Source organism: Tenrec ecaudatus, chromosome 9 (assembly GCF_050624435.1).
Source record: "Tenrec ecaudatus isolate mTenEca1 chromosome 9, mTenEca1.hap1, whole genome shotgun sequence".
NCBI lineage: Eukaryota > Metazoa > Chordata > Mammalia > Afrosoricida > Tenrecidae > Tenrec > Tenrec ecaudatus.
In genome coordinates this window covers 33,965,930-33,976,534 of record NC_134538.1, presented here as the reverse complement: position 1 = coordinate 33,976,534, position 10,605 = coordinate 33,965,930, and the positions used below count along the sequence as shown (strand labels likewise).

Genomic DNA, 10,605 nt, shown 5'->3' with positions numbered 1-10,605 from the left:
GTGTGCTGAGCAAATAACCAGAGAAGCTCGGTTATACGAAGAAGGATGCTATATTAGGACTGGAGGGAGGTTTATAGCAATCTGCAATATGCAGATGACACAACCTTGCTTGCTGAAAGTAAGGAGGACTTGACGCACTGATGAAGATCAAGGATTGCAGCCTTCAGTGTAGATGGCAACTCAAAGAAGGCCCAAATCCTCACAACTGGACCGATAAGTAACATGATAAATGGAGAAAAGCTTGAAGTTGTCAAGGATTTTGTCTTGCTGGTATCCACAATCAATGCTCCTGGACACAACAGTCAGATCAAAAGCTATTGCACTGAGTCGATCTGCTGCAGAAGACCTCTCTAGATTCTTGATGCACAAGGATGCGCATTTAGAGGACTAAGGTGCACCTGACCTCTTTTTTTTTAAAACACTTTTTAAAAAAATCATTGTATTACGGGCTCATACAACTCTTATCACATTCCATACATACATCGATTGTGTAAAGCACATTTGTACATTCATTGCCCTCATCGTTCTCAAAACATTTGCTCTCCACTTAAGGCCAAAATACTTTTTAAATGTTTCATGATTTTGTGAGCCACGTATTCAAGTAAGGTTGATGCATCTGTTTCCACATGGCATTCATGAAGGTCATTGGGTGGCATTTCATGCCATTGCCTTGAGAATGGGTAACAGGTTAGTCTCAAATTCACCCCCAGCAATTCCTCCTCCTGAAGTCTCAGGACCCTTCTACTTGATCATCTCTACAAGGTGGCCAGGTTCCTTACCTGGCAGCTCAAGGCTCTGAGAAAGTGTTTCATCCATTGAGGCTGGAGAAATCCTCAGCGATCACCTATAAACTTTAAACTGGAATTATCCTACAAAGCCATCATTAAACAAAATAACAGCGTAGCCCAAGTGTTTGCCTCTAGTGTATCACCCTTATAAAGATCTTTCTATACTGTAACTGACGACAGCTAAACTAAAGCACAGCAACAGCTGGAAAGGCAACAGTCTCAATGAGTGGCGATGGCACAGCATCGATGGAGGGAGGGTGGTTTCAAGAGACCAAAGGAGAAGCAGCAAGGCTTCTTCTGACCTGTGCTCAGAAGTCCTGCTGTTTCATGGGCCCCATCACAGTTGATAGCTTACAACTAAGTCATAGTGACAGCCCACCTTCAAGGACTGGTGAATAGAAACAGGAGGCATGATTCCTTGGGGACCACCTTTGGATATTTGTCACTATAAATGTGGAATAATCCCCAAGGTATGTTGTTAAGCGAAAAAACAAAGGTGCAGAACATGGTGTACAGCATCAGACATTGGTGTAAAAAGGAGGTGTGTGTGTGTGTGTGTGTGTGTGTGAGTGTGTGTGCGTGCGCGCTATACCTCTAAAAGGCTGAGTCCCAGGAGAAGGAGGAGGTCAAACATACCTGAGCCCTCCAGCCTGTTCACCAATTCTGACCTGGCCGCCCCTCCCAGAGCCCTCTCTACTTCTCTACTGGGTGCACTAATCGTGTGCAGTGGTCTCACAGAATTCATGATATTTATGATAATACTCATGCCTGTGGGGTTTATTAGTGAAGTGCCAGCTTACAACTTGGGAGCAAAACCAGTAAGCCACGACTTAGGGAGAGGATCAAGAAGCATGTAGGCCAACCTCCCTTCGTCATGCAGGCCTCCTCTCACGGTCCTCGTTGCCTGGCCCCTGCCCAGCTCAGGTGAGAGTTACAAAGCTCATTTAGCTCTGCCGAAAGTGCCTGAGGCACCTCATTCTACCAGCAAGCCTCTTGTCTTTCCCCAAATCTAGCAGGTTCTCGGCACAGTGACCCTGGGTCCAAAGGAGGACACACTTGCTCCCAGCTCTTCTTCCTGGGTGACAGTGAGCTCCCTTCGTCTCTGGTAAGGGAAAAAGTGATGCAGGCCACACCTCCAGGAAACTCCCAGCCATGAGATTAAAGCTGAGACATGAGTCAGCGCATTGCATCTCACACACACACACACACACACACACACACACACACACACACACACACTCCTGTAAAACAAATGGGCTGTCACATTAGATCGCTTCAGGGAGAATGGTCTCAACATTTCCTAACTGTCACACCACTGAGAATCCTGGCCCAGCCAAGCTGACATACACTTCAATCCATAACGGCAGCAGATGCAAACTAGAACGTGAAGACTTTTTGAACCAGGATCTGAAGAAGATAGAGGTTCAGGGAGCAATTTTTTCTCTGAATGATGCTTCTCCATTCAGGAGAAGATGGCTTCTAAAGTTTGATCAACTCAGAAACACTTTTGTCAGCATCGGAGATCTCGAGTACTTGAGTTAATTCAAATCCATTAAGTGCACCAAGTAAAACTAACACTACACAGAGATGGGCAGACAGGTCATCAACAGACAAGTGGGAAAACAAGATGTGGTCTAACCCTGCAGTTGAATGCTACACAGTCCTAAAGAGGAAGGGAGTCCTGAATATGTTCCCACGTGAAAGATCCTTGAAGACCTCATGTTAAGTGAAATAAGGCAGACTCAAAAGGACAAATAAGGTATGACCCAGCTTATATGGAGCATCTCTTACTCTCATAACACGCTGCCCTTGAGTTGATTCTGGTTCATAGCAAGCCTGCCTACAGGACAGAGTAGAACTGCCGCTCTGGCTTTCTGTGATTATAACTTTCTAGGGGAGTAGAAAGCCTCATCTTTCTCACGAGGAGTGGCTGGTGGTTTTGAACTGCTGATCTTGCAGGCAGCAGCCAGTGCATAACCCACCAGGGCTCCTTATATGAATATCTAGATTAGGCAAAGGCATAGAGGCAATAGCTCATTGGTGGTTCCCAGAGACTGGAATGGGGAGGCTACAGAGAGGGAGCTGGGGAGTCATGGCTGAAGGAGTACTGAGGCTGTGTCTGGTGTGAGGAGATGCTTTTGGAAATAGAGAGTGGTGAGAGTTGCACAACATGGTGAATGTAATTAATTCTACCAGATTATATATAATTATATGCACCAAGTCAAACTAAGTTTTATATGATTTATTTATAATCTGGTAGCATTAATATATATACATCAATACACATATATAGTTGAAATGACCTATATATATGATCATTATATATATATATATTGTGTGTATATAGGGCATATATTATATATAAGTGCATATACATTTTTCCACAATAAGTTTTTTTTATCTTTTTTTAAATTTTTTAATTTTATTTATTTTTTTACATTTTATTAGGGGCTCATACAACTCTTATCACAATCCATACATATACATATACATACATCAATTGTATAAAACACATCCGTACATTCTTTGCCCTAATCATTTTCTTTTTTTTAAAAATCTTTTTATTGGGGCTCATAAGGCTCTTATCACAGTCTGTACATACATCAAATGAGCAAAGCACCCTTATACATTCGTTGCACTCATCACTCTCATAATTCACCTTCCACTTGGGTTCCTGGAATCAGCTCGGTTTCCCTTTTTTTCCCCCCATCCCCCATCCCCCTCCCTCCCCGATCCCACCCCTGGTCCCTTGATAGTTTATAAATAATTATTATATCTTATCTTACACTCCCCGGCGTCTCCCCTCACCCGCCTCCCCCTTGCCAATCTCCCAGAGAGGAGGTTACACATAGATCTCCGAGATCGGTTCTCCCTTTCTACATGCCCTTCCCTCCTGGTGTCGCCACTCCCACCGCTGGTGTTGAAGGGTTCGTCTGTCCTAGATTCCCTGTGCCTCCAGATCCCCACTGCACCGCTGTACATCCTCTGGTACAACCAGCTCCGCAAGGCAAGGTAGGATTGGGGTCATGATGATTGGGAGGGGAGGAAGCGTTCAGGAACTAGAGGAAGGTTTTGAGTTTCATTGTTGTTACACTGAACCCTGTGTGGCCCATCTCCTCCTCACTACCCCTCTGGAAGGGGTGTTCAGCTCTCTACAGGTGGGCATTGGGTCCCCATCATGCACTCCCCCTCTTTCACGGTGATGTGATTCTCACCACCACCCCACCTTTGATGTTGGAGACCTGGTCTCCTCTGTCCTTCATGGTCACCTATGTTGGTGTGCTGCTTCCGTGTGGGCTCGGTTGCTTCTGGGCTAGATGGCCGCTTGTTTGCTTTCAAGCCTTTAAGTCCCCAGACGCTATATCTCTCAGTAGCCGGGCACCATCCGCCTTCTTCACCACTCTTGCTTATGCACACTTTCGTCTTCAGTCATTATGTGAGGAAGGTGATCACACAATGATTGTTTTTGTTCCTTTGTATCTGCTACATGGTCCATTCAACACCTTGTATTCGCTTAGGCCGTGTGCTTCTTCTCTGTGGGCTTTGTTGCTTCTGAGCTAGATGGCCGCTTATTTGCCTTCAAGCCTTTAAGACCCCAGACGCTATATCTTTTTTTGATAGCCGGGCATCATCAGCTTTCTTCACCCCATTTGCTTACACACACGGCTGTCTTCAGTGATCATGTCGGGAAGATGGGTATCTTGCAATGGCTGCTTAGCAGGGCGAGGTGCTATTGTATTGGGGGATTCCACAATAAGTTTTTAAAGAAGCATTATTTTTTTACTGATAACACTCCTGATACATCATGAAAATGAAATGTTTACATAACTGTTTGTATGGCACTTACTTTATGAATATATATTTATACACACTCACATAAATTAAGTCACTTGCAGCAATAGACACCAAGGCAAAATCGATACTTATCTGTAGATGGTATCATAAGTGAGTTTTGCTTATTATGTGTGTATGTATTTGCATCTGTGTGTTTGCTGATCTTTCTGTAATAAGCCTTTATAGCTTTTCTAATAAGAAATAAAGTCCTAGTACTGATCCAGGAATAAACCAACAGATCAATGAATCAGGAGAGAAAATTGGAAAAGAGATTCAATAAATAGAAGAATCTGTTGTATTATCAAGGTAGATTTCACATCATGGTAGGGGAGACAGACAGCTCAATACATTTCATCGGTTCCAGTGGCTAACAATTTGGGTGATGAAGCTGAGCTTTCTGTTGTGGCTGGTAGATGCCACTGAGTTAGTTCTGACTTGTGGTAACTCTATGTACACTGCCCAGTCCTGTGCCTTGCTCACAATTGGCATTACGTTTGAGTCCATTGTTTCAGCCACTGTGTCAGTCCCTCTGGTTGAAGGTTTTCCACTTGTTCGCTGACCCTCTATTTTACCCTCTGCAACGTCTGGTCCCTTCCTGATGACGTGTTCGCAGTAAGCACCTCTCCATCCTCATTTCTAAGGGGAATTCTGGCTGCATTTCTTTAAAGCAGATGTACCTGTTCTTCTGACCATCCATGGAAATGTTCATATTCTTCAATAAACACTGTCATTCGGATGCATCCATTCTTCTCTGTGCTCCGTGGTCAGTGTCCAGTTTTCACATACAGTGTGCTAAAGGAACTCTCACAGTAAACAAACAAACAAACACAGAATGTTTAATCACATTGAGTGGGTAAAAACAGGTACATTTTAAAAGAAAATGTACGCAAGTACTTCCATACTCTTAAAGGACAGGTCTTTCTAACCCACAAGGACCCCTACTGTTGCCAAGCTGGGCACAAGAGGAGAAAGTGGCCGAGTTGGAAATATCAAAATACAATGTATGCATTTAAAAGGCCATCCCAAGTCCCCACCAATAACAACTATAACCTGCCTAGGGGGCGGGGGGCGGGGCAATGCACATGAAACGTGCACTGCCTAGTAATAAAACCTATACAACGTACCGGAGTATGTAAAAGCAGACCTGGGGAAAATGAAGTGCTCAGTGGAGGCTAGTAGAATTTATTCACCGCAGCTTTGCTTTTAATAGAACAAAGAGAGACAATCTAAATGTTCGTGACTAGATAAAGCCTTGTGATTGAGTGTCATGCAGTGGGTAAAAATAATACACTAGTTCTGTGTGTACTTCTGCTTCTCTTAGGCCTCTCAGCCCCTCCCAAGCCCGACCTGGGAGGAGGTGATAAGCTTGAAATGGACCCTGCTTAGAAGGGTGTAGGGTCAATGTGTTAAGAGGACATGCCCATGCGGGATCTTCCTGTGGGCTGCCTCCATCCACTGTCCTGTAGTTCTCCGAAGCTCACAGGCTAAGTTGGGGCGGGACTGGCCATACCTCACCTTCTGACCTTACACAGGGATTGCTTATCTACTCCATGTCTCCAGATGACCAGCCTCAGCTCATACTCTATGTCTGGTTCGATCCAGCTTCTACTCCACAGTCCTGAATGAGGCTGCGACAGCCAAGGCCTGATCTGTGAGTTCAGATCTTGTTAGGCCTCCTGACCAGAAAACAAAAGACAATGCATGCTCACGAGGTTGTGACATGACTGACCATTGGCAATGTGCGCTGGCAAGGTTGTGAGGTGACTGACAGGAACAATGCATGGTCATTACTTTGCAGCCTCCGGCTAGTGTCGCACCTTAGCAGCATGGTGCAGGATGAAACTGCTCCAAGAGCCCAAGGGTTAAACCTAGATGATGCAGACAGCAGAAGCCAACACAAACTAGCAAGGGAGACAGAGTAGCACCATGGTTACAATCCGATTTGTTGGGTTTTTTTTCTAACACTTAACTTTAGTAGAAGTTTCCATAGCCAATTAGTTTTCCAATCAATAATCCACAGAGGAAGAGTTCCCTAACATTGGTTGCAACCCCCACAATGTGTCAGCACTCTCCCTCTTTCGTCCCTGGGTTTCCTCATTTCTTGTTCCTGTCCCTCCTTGCCCTCTCATCTTGGGCTTTGGGCACATGCTGTCCTGTGAGTCGCATGTGGTCGGTTATTCTAGGAAGCATGTTCTTCATGGGCGTTAGTGTTTGCTTTATGGTGCTATGCTGACATCAAGAAGGGTCTGTAGTCTCAAGTTAGGCATTGACCCAGGGCAATGGTCTTTGGGGCTCCTCTAGTCTCTTTTCTTGGGGGGGGGGATACAGAATGAATTTAATGAAATGAAGAGGAAGTCAATAGCTTTACTAGTCCTGGTGAAAGATGGTGGGGGAGGTGTACTAGTAATGAGGGGAAAAGGGAAGTTCAGAAACACGAAAGGGAAGCTGCTCCACTCTGAGAAGAGATGGAAGCAAGGGACTGTCATTCTTCATACGGAGCCTAGAGAGCGAGTCCCTAAAGGGGAATGACCCCCTTCTTGTTCCTTCTGAGACCCGATCAAGAGGAAGACTATGATGGATACAGGCAGTAGGTCTCGCTGATCACTTGTCTTTCTTAGCAGCATCCTCCTCTGCAACTCCCCCCTTACGGTTTTCATTTAGGCCTGGTGACTGAAGAGACTGGCCTTTTTAAAGAAAGCACAGTGTAGTCCATGGTGTAGAGTAAGCAAATGAGCATGCATCGTCCTCAGGCCACAGGGATTGGTTAGGGATGGATGTATATCTCAGGCTGACCTGAGCAGAGTGGATCTAAAGGGCTTATGCTGGGAGCCCCGTCACAAAGAACCCCCACTTAACGAGGGCACATGGAACCCCAGGAGCGCTGGCAGTCACGAGGTGGCCGGCCTTAAGGTGATCCTACAGAAAGTGGAGCATAAAGAATAAAATAAATTAGGTACTTTGACATAGACTGAGCTCCTGGATCAAGCTTCACCTGGAGCCAACCCTAACCTCTGAAGTTTACAGGTATCTGTGACAATAAAGCCTTTTGATTCTTAAGCCAGTTTGAGTTGGGTTTTTTTATGATTTAAAACCAAGATTCCTAAGCTTTACATCCATCATACTTATCCTACCTAGCCCTATCTTCCCACAGATTAGCACAGGGATCCAGGTAAGAAGGTCACTAGAGTTTTGTTAGTGACATAGAAGGCAAAGGTATCAAGCTGGCGGGGTCAGAGGCAAGACGAGGTGACTCAGCAGCTGTACAGAGAATGGGTCAAATGAGAAGCAAGTGCAAAGGGGCTTCTACTAAGCAGGCAGAGTTGACATATGTATGTATACACACTTAAATTCTCTTCCCCACCTTTCACGAGGGGGTTGCTTTGGGGTCCTTCCAGTCATGGGGTAAGGGACTTGGAAGCACATGCCCCTTGAAGCCTTTGCTATCCTGTGTGGCACTCTCTGCCTCTCCCTTTCCCAACGGAAGGGCCTCTTTTTGGGCTTCTACTGCCCTTGATGACACTCACTTTGGGGGTGACAATAATTTTCTCCCCTGCTTCTTTGGCATGTCGAGAACTAGAGCCCCTTACTCCTTTGGGAATAGCGCCATCTTCCTGACCCTGGGCAAGCACTGTCCCCCTCTCGGCCTCACCCTTTAGCCCTGTCCCCTCCGACCCTCCCGAGGAGTTGCTTGCCGCTCCAGAGCGCCATGTCTCCAGTGGTAACCTTGACCGGGCAGAGTCGGGGGCAGCTGCTGACTTCTCCGGGGTTAGAATTCCTTTCCCCCGCTTCCACCTGATTTTTATCGAGGACTCCCCCACCTTCTTTTGGCATCAGCTCCTACATCCTCTCCATCCTGCTTCGCTGCTTTTGTTGGCAGGCCCTGCCCCCTGGCCTCCCTCACAGGTCCTTCAGCGGTCCTCTTGACGCCCTTGTCATGGGGTCCCGGGTCGCTGGCTGTGCCTACCTCCCTGTTCTCCATGCTTCGGGCTGAGGGAGACCCACAGGTGGAGCTCACCAGTCCCAGGAAAAGGCGGGACAGCTGGTAAGGTCATGCTAATGATGGGCACTGCCGCCTGAGGAACCCCAGCCCTGCTGGGCAAAGGCAATGTAGCCACTTTTAAGGGGCCTTGAGAGAGCTTGGGGCCAGAATAGGTGGAGAGACTCGAATTGACTGGATATGTGAGCAAGAGGTCCGGGGGAGGAGCAGAGGGAGTCGAGCCACCAGGGACTTAGCTTGGGGGTCACTGGCTGCTGGGGCCGGGCTCTCGACTACACTCTTCTCCCGTTCTCCACGCCCTAGGGGGCCAGGCCCAGCCCGGGCTTCCAATTCCTTGGAAGGCTGGGCTGGTCCCTCTGATTTCTTCGGGTTCCGCCCTCCAGGTTCTCTACACCGCTCTTGGATTTCGATAACCGTTCTCGGGGGCCATGTTCATCCTCTTCAGCAAGCCCCATGGCCTGGAGCACATGCGCATGGGCGGATCTGGCAGAGATGAGGTGCTGCTGAAGCAGGAAGCGGGCGACCTCTACGATGGAACTGAAGGACCGTTTCAGGATTGGCTCTGGCCAGTCACAGGTCAGGGCGCAGGCTGCATCTACCAGTTCATCCCGCGGTGCCTGGGTCACTTCTGGGCCCATTTCTGGGCTCTCGGGGGCCCTTCAGGTCAAGTCCGGGCAGGGGTGGCATACATACCATGGGCTTTTTTCGTATGCCACTGTAGCAATATTTGGACTGGCCCTGGCCACCCAGCCTCCGGGCCTTGATGTCAGGGAAAATCTCTCTGATGGCTTTGCCAAAGTTGGCTGTGCTGAGTGGGCTGCAACAGGCGAGGCTCGTGCACAGTTTGCTTTGGCAGACAGGTGTCTGTGTGCTCTTCCAGGTGGTTGCGGATCCACTTATAAGCATAAATATACTCCTCGTCGCTGAGTGTGCTGGCCTCTGAGCTTTTGTCTCCAGTGCTGGGCCCTGAGGGGAGCTGAAGGTAGAGATACAGCTTGTCGTTGTCTGAGAATTTCTGTACATCTTGCAGAATCCCCTCCACTTTGTTCGCAAGGCCTTGGAAATGGTAGCTTGGAGCCTCTGAAGAAGGGTGGTGGGCTCACCCGCCTCCGCATTACCTGGGGGGGGGGCCCTCGGGGAGCCCTCCCCCCAGCCTTCGGGCTCTTAGAATCAGGTTCGTCTTCTGTCATCCCAGCACGAGGGCTCGTAGCCACCTTCACTCCAGCCCAGCCCCACCGTTCTGGCTCGGCCGGCTCGTGCGTTGCTTTATTTTCTTTTTTCCTGAATCTCCTCTAGTCTCTTTCAGAGCAATGTCTGATATTTTTCTTTTGGCTTTTTTCAAAAATCCATTCTATTATTTCCTATTCTTAAGAGTGGTTGGTCTGGCTAGACCAGAGGATGTACACTGGTACAGATAGGAGCTGGAAACACAGGGAATCCAGGGTGGATGATCCCTTCAGGACCAGTGGTGAGAGTGACCATACTGGGAGGGTAGACGGAGAGTGGGTTGGAAAGGGGGAACAGATTACAAGAATCTACATGTGACCTCTTCCCTGGGGTATGGACAACAGAAAAGTGGGTGAAGGGAGATGTCGGACAGGGCATGATATGACAAAATAATAATTTATAAATTATCAAAGGTTCATGAGGGAGGGAGGAGCAGGGAGGGAGGGGGGAAAATGAGGCGCTGATGCCAGTGGCTTAAGTGGAGAGCAAATGTTTTGAGAATGATGAGGGCAATGAATGTACAAATATGCTTTACACAATTGATGTATGTATGAATTGTGATAAGAGTTGTATGAGCACTTAATAAAATGATTAAAGATAAACAAAACAAGAATAAAATTTTTAAGAGTGGTTGGTAGTGGGAACTGAGCACCATCTAGTTCTTCTGGTCTCAGGTTAGAACAGGCTTTTTTTGTTAATGGGCCATTCTTCCTTTGGACTAATTGCTTCCTTGAGGCTTTGGTTTTCTTGGTAGTTAGT

The 10,605-nt window shown here is 47.3% G+C and overlaps 1 pseudogene; it reads right to left on the bottom strand.

Moving 5' to 3' along the window:
- Positions 1 to 8,274: 8,274 nt before the first annotated feature.
- LOC142457196 (DNA-binding protein RFX5 pseudogene) lies at positions 8,275 to 9,809 on the bottom strand (annotated as a pseudogene).
- Between the last annotated feature and the right edge of the window lie 796 nt (positions 9,810 to 10,605).